The 6,182-nt window shown below is 35.2% G+C and overlaps 1 protein-coding gene across 1 annotated transcript in view; it reads left to right on the forward strand.

Annotated features, from left to right (window-relative positions):
- LOC137645427 (homeobox protein ESX1-like) overlaps nucleotides 1-6,182 on the forward strand; it is a 29,167-nt gene that overhangs the window by 21,389 nt on the left and 1,596 nt on the right. The window lies entirely within an intron of this gene.

Genomic DNA, 6,182 nt, shown 5'->3' on the forward strand with positions numbered 1-6,182 from the left:
TTGGGGAGAGCGAAAAGCATGCCCAAACCATTTCCATCTACCCCTCATCATGATCTCATCCACATATGGAAATCGAGTAATCTATCTTATAGTTTCGTTTCTAATTCTGTCTTGCCATTTAATTCCCAATATTCTTCTGAGGGTTTTGTTCTCAAATCTACTAAATCTGTTGGAAATTGTTTCACTGTCATACCACGACTCATGTCCATACAGTAATACAGATCTCACTAAACTAATATATAGTCTGTGTTTTATATGTAATTTCAGGCGATTTGATTTCCAAATTGTACTTAACCTACCCACTGTCTGGTTAGAAATATAAGAAGAAAAAACTAACACATAGCTTTGAATTTCGATATTTTATTCTGGTTCATAACTGTTGAATAAATATTACATCGTATTAAAGTTAGGAAGCATCTGTTTCAAACTTTTCGGCATAATACTGTATCGCACATGTATCACACTCGCTCGTACACTGTAATGGTATTTTCCAGCATCATTGCCTTTTCATTTCTGTGCCGTTCTTGATTGGAATGGGTTGTATATATACCCATGTTCTGTCCAAATAAAGGTAGTTACATTCGACTAGTCTCCCAGTCACCTCCTAACGGCTCGCTTGCAGAATACCGATAATAAAAATCAGATCTTATTAACATTTAAAATGTCTTGAAAAGTCAACTACTTACTTAAATCATTCCTCAAAATCTAATCAGTAGAATTAGTCAATTATATATCCTAAAAGATATGACCAACCACAACATTAAAGGATATTTTGCTTGACCGTGACCTTGATCTTGATCTTCTAAAATTTAATCATTTCCAGTTTTTGCATAACAGTTAATCCCTGAAAATTTCATTACTATACGATAAAAATTGTGGCCAAGAAAATGTTCATAAACAAACACACACACAGGGGGTAAAAAAAAAAAACTTCAAACTACGTTGGTGGGGGCTATAAAAGAAATCAGGTACTTTCATACCACATATTTTGCCTGAATAATGAAACAAATAAAATAACAACGAGGTTTTCACGAAATTCCCAGCGGGTCACAAACTTCTCTAGTTCGTTACTACGATATTCATTAAAACGGGCCCCTTTTTCGTCCCATCCCTGGAAGAGTCCAGAGTAAAGAGAAGAGGAGACTTCCAGGCCGATGGATGCGCTTTCCAGGAATTACCTTCGCTGAAGCTGGTTTACTGCCAATAAAACTGCTGGTAGCAAACGCAATAAGACTAAAGACCGTTCAGGTTAATGCTCCTACTTTTAACAGCTGTCTGAATAGGAAGGGTAAAGAGTACAAACAAGAAACTTTGGCGTTAAAAATCAGGAATCGGTAGAATACTGATTTATCCTTACGCCTAGGAGTTTTTAATTTTTTTTTTTTTTTTTTTTTTTTTGTCGTGAGGAATTCCTTTAAGCATTATTACCAATACAGTTTAAAAGGTTTAAAGGCCACTCATGAATGGCAGAGGCAAGGGAGAGCGACATTGCCCTATCAAGCAGGACAATTCCCTAGAGACTGACAATATTACATAGACCAGGGCCCAACCCCCTCTCCACCAAAGCTAGGACCAAGGAGGGCCAGGCAATGGGTGCTGACGACTCAGAATTCGTTTAAGCATTATTACCAATACAGTTTAAAGGCCACTCATGAATGGCAGAGGCAAGGGACAGTGACATTGCCATATTAAGCAGGACAATGTCCTAGAAACTGACCTTATATTCATATGATCAGCGCACAAGCCCCCACTCCACCAAAGCTAGGACCAAGGAGGGCCAGGCAATGGCTGCTGATGACTCAGCAGATACACCTATAGGCTCCCCCAAACCCGCCAATCCTTAGCTCACAAGGATGATGAAGTTGCATCGACCAAAGAAACTAACGAGTATGAGCGGGACTCGAACCCCAGTCTGGCAATCTCCAGGCAAGGACGCTACAACCAGGAAATCACATCCCTATGATTACTCTTTTAGGTTACTACTTGAAATCACTTTGAAATAGTTTATCCTTCGTAAATATCCTTGAATAGATTAACTATTCTTACATGGACAAACTTAGAAACTTATTTGACTAGTGAACTACCATCCAGACCAGTTAAAAATTCATCTATAAATTTAACACTTCACATAGACCAGTAAATATGAAAAGGTAACATTATATTTGTAACATTGGCGACACATCTACGCTATCAACATCTATAGGAATCATTACAATGAATTAAAACTGGGATAAATTTCGAAAAACGGGCTACATAACAAATGGTAAATCAGCAAGTAACAAAAAATTATCAGGATATTGAAAATTTGTTTACAGGGAGTGGATCTTTAAATTCATTTACTTTCAGATATAATTATTGAAATTTAAGATATACCAATACACACATACCACACACACACACACACACACACACACACATATATATATATATATATATATATATATATATATATATATATATATATATATATATATATCTATATAATATATATAGATATATATATCTATATATATATATATATATATATATATATATAGATATATATATCTATATCTATATATTATATATCTCTCTCTCTCTCTCTCTCTCTCTATATATATATATATATTATATATATATATAATATATATATATATATATATATTCAAATAAGCACATATATATTTTGATATATTAATGTCTGGATTCTCTTAACGACCTCGGGATCAGAGCCCAGGCGAAATCTCACAAAGACAAGAGCTTGGCACCGGCCGGAATCGAACCCTGGTCGGCAAGCTTATATAGACAGTGACTAACCCATTCGGCCACGAATGGTTAGTCACTGTCTATATAAGCTTGCCGACCAGGGTTCGATTCCCGGCCGGAGCCAAGCTCTTGTCTTTGTGAGATTTCGCCTGGGGCTCTGATCCCGAGGTCGTTAAGAGAATCCAGACATTAATATATCAAAATATATATGGGCTTATTTGAATATGAAAAACACCGCTAAAAATGTGCAAAATTTATCATATATATATATATATATATATAATATATATATATATATATATATATATATATATATATATACCTATACATATACATATACGTACATATATATATAAATATATATATATATATATATATATATATATATATATATATATATATATATATATATATATATATATAATATATACATATACAACATTCTCTCTCTCTCTCTCTCTCTCTCTCTCTCTCTCTCTCTCTCTCTCTTTTACACCGCACAGTCGGTTTAGAAGTAGCCATCTAATGACCATTCATGAAATATTTATTTTTTATTTTTTTCAATGTACATGAGGATAGACTACTCATTATCATTAAGATATCAAAGCCTTTTTTTATGCTTTCGTATCCTCTTGCAGATTTTCATATTTATTCTCCGCATCAAAGGGAAGACAAAACAAGAGGTCTGCTTTCGTCCAATTAGTGAGAATTTGTCGGTGTGCGATGATTTTCACCTGGAAGTTGAACGGGTCAGAAAAAAGGGGTAAAGGCAGAAGGAAAATTGCTAGGAATAAAAAATGGAAATATAAGATGGCAAAGGAGCAAGAAAGCGGAAAGGAATCATTAAAAAAAAAAAAAAAAAAAAAAAAAAAAAAAAAAAAAAAAAAAACATATCTTCCAAACCGCAGATTTTGGCCACAAAACATAATCTATCTCTCTCTCTCTCTCGTCTCTCCTCTCTCTCCTCTCTCTCTCTCTCTCTCTCTCTCTCTCCTCCTCTTTCAAGTAGTAATGCTCTTACAAAACAATCGCCCACTTTAAAGCGTCAAACACTTTATATCTTTCTCTTACTACGCTTACCTATCCTTTCCATACTTTGCCTATCAACCTTCTTTTCAAATCCTGAAATTTTCTAAGTAATCGAAATACAGGAATATCCTAAACAGATTCAGAATCTTCAGGACCAAAGGAAGGACATAAACTCATAAAATAGATTTTTATCGAAAGACCCTTACTTAAAAATTATTATTTATTATTATTATTATTATTATTTTTATTATCATTATTATTATTACTTGCAGTAGGCATGTTAAAACTCTTCTGATGTAATCAAACAATTTCATTTCATTAAAATTCACCTTATGAAGGCCTTCTATTGCAAATAGAGAATTATTGAATATTGCCTACCTTATAATAATTGTACTATTAATATGTAAGCGAAGGCATACCTCTTCCGACGCAATTCCTTCGCAGTAGTAGTTTAGAAGTAGAAAATTAAATACTTATAATCCCTTATAAATGGACAATTGTTTATACTTTGTTATATATTTTACCACCCCATTTTCATTAATTTCCCATAAAATGATATTCAGTTCTGTTAAAGATTGCGTTATAAGTTGCTGGTCTTTAAGCATATTTTGAACACCAAGAAAATCATATTTGTAGTGACATATCATTGAATTATCTGGCCTTACAAAGGCAACCCGCAACCCATTTGACCAAAAGACCAATACACATGGACAAAACACTTATCTAAATTGCATAATTAACAATATAACAAGGGATTTATAAATCTAGCGACGCGTAATAAAAAAAGTTATTTGAAAAATAAAAAATTCTCAAATTGTCCTTTGATTTTATCATAGGTACACTGATACATAGTCAATAAATTTGAGTTCTTACAAGACCAAATAGAAAAAGCTGAATAATCACTTATATTAATTCCAGCCCAATACCGTTAATCACTTCTTCAAATTATTAGATAAAGCCATATATTGCTATATCCATTCTGATTCCTAAACCGAAATGAGCCAAGAAAAAATTTATCTATTAAAAATAATTTTGCCGATTCGCATACATACAGACTTAATAAACTTAGAATTAGCTATATTTGATTAAACTAGATCGAATCTTTAAAATTCATGTTTGTGGTGATCTATTAGAAACGTCACTGCCTGGTGATCGCCTGACTGGGGTTCGAGTCCCGATCAAACTCGTTAGTTTTCTTAGAGTCTACAAACCTCATCATTCTTGAGAGCTAAGGATGGGGTGTTTGGGGGTGTTTGCCTGGCCCGCCCTGGTCCCAGCTTGGGTGGAGAGCGGGCTCGGGCACTGATCATGATATGTATATATGGTCAGTCTCTAGGGCATTGTCCTGCTGGCTAAGTCAATGTCTCGGTCCCTTACCTCTGCCATTCATGATCGCCCTTTGAACATTGTCAAATGGAAACCTTGCCAAAATGGGTGTTTTGGATATCTGAAGGCTTAATATGTAATAGCAATACTAAGGTTTAAAGGCCGCGCATGAATGAAAGAGGCAAGGTAAGGACACAAAAATTGCCATATCAAGCAGGACAATGCCCTAGCGACTGACCATATATACATATGATCATCGACTAAGTCCCCTCTCCACCCAAGCTAGGACCAAGTAGGGCCAGGCAATACCTGCTGATGACTCAGAAGATAGACATATAGGCTCCTACATCCTTAGTTCACAAGAATGGTGAGGTTACAGCGCCAAAGAAACTAACGAGTCTGAGGGGGACTCGAACCCCAATTTGGCGTTCACCAGTCAGGGACGTTACCAGAACAAAAGAAGGCAACAACACACCTATAGACATAAATTTAGTTTACGACATAATTGTAAATAAAATCTCTACAAATATAATAACAAAACACAATGACCATTTTATCAGCAGTATGCTTGTACGCCTACGAAGATATCAAGAGCCTTATTATTTAGCTGACAAAAATAATATTGCATCTCCCATTGATATTCCTATATTCAGGTTGTGTGACGATGCTAAAATACAGGTAAAAGCAGACAATTCATCACAATTTATCAAGCAAGAGGAAAAACGTATTATTTTCTCGTAGTTTTCCATAACTCTCTCGTCCCTCCTCCAATTATCCCCTTTGCTCTGAGATAGAAAGAGAGAGAAAAAAAGAGGCCACTCATTCCTTACTCCCAACATTCATCATCCACCTTTTTCCCTCAACTCTCTCTCTCTCTCTCTCTCTCTCTCTCTCTCTCTCTCTCTCTCTCTCTCTCTCATCTCTCTCTCTCTCTCTCTCTAATACATTTGGTTTAGAAACTCTCTCTCTCTCTCTCTCTCTCTCTCTCTCTCTCTCTCTCTCTCTCTCTCTCTCTCTCTCTCTCTCTCTCTCTCTCTCCTCTTTTACCGGCGACATAGCTAATATGTCCGCCCAAATATCGA

This window comes from Palaemon carinicauda, chromosome 8 (assembly GCF_036898095.1).
Source record: "Palaemon carinicauda isolate YSFRI2023 chromosome 8, ASM3689809v2, whole genome shotgun sequence".
Classification (NCBI taxonomy): domain Eukaryota; kingdom Metazoa; phylum Arthropoda; class Malacostraca; order Decapoda; family Palaemonidae; genus Palaemon; species Palaemon carinicauda.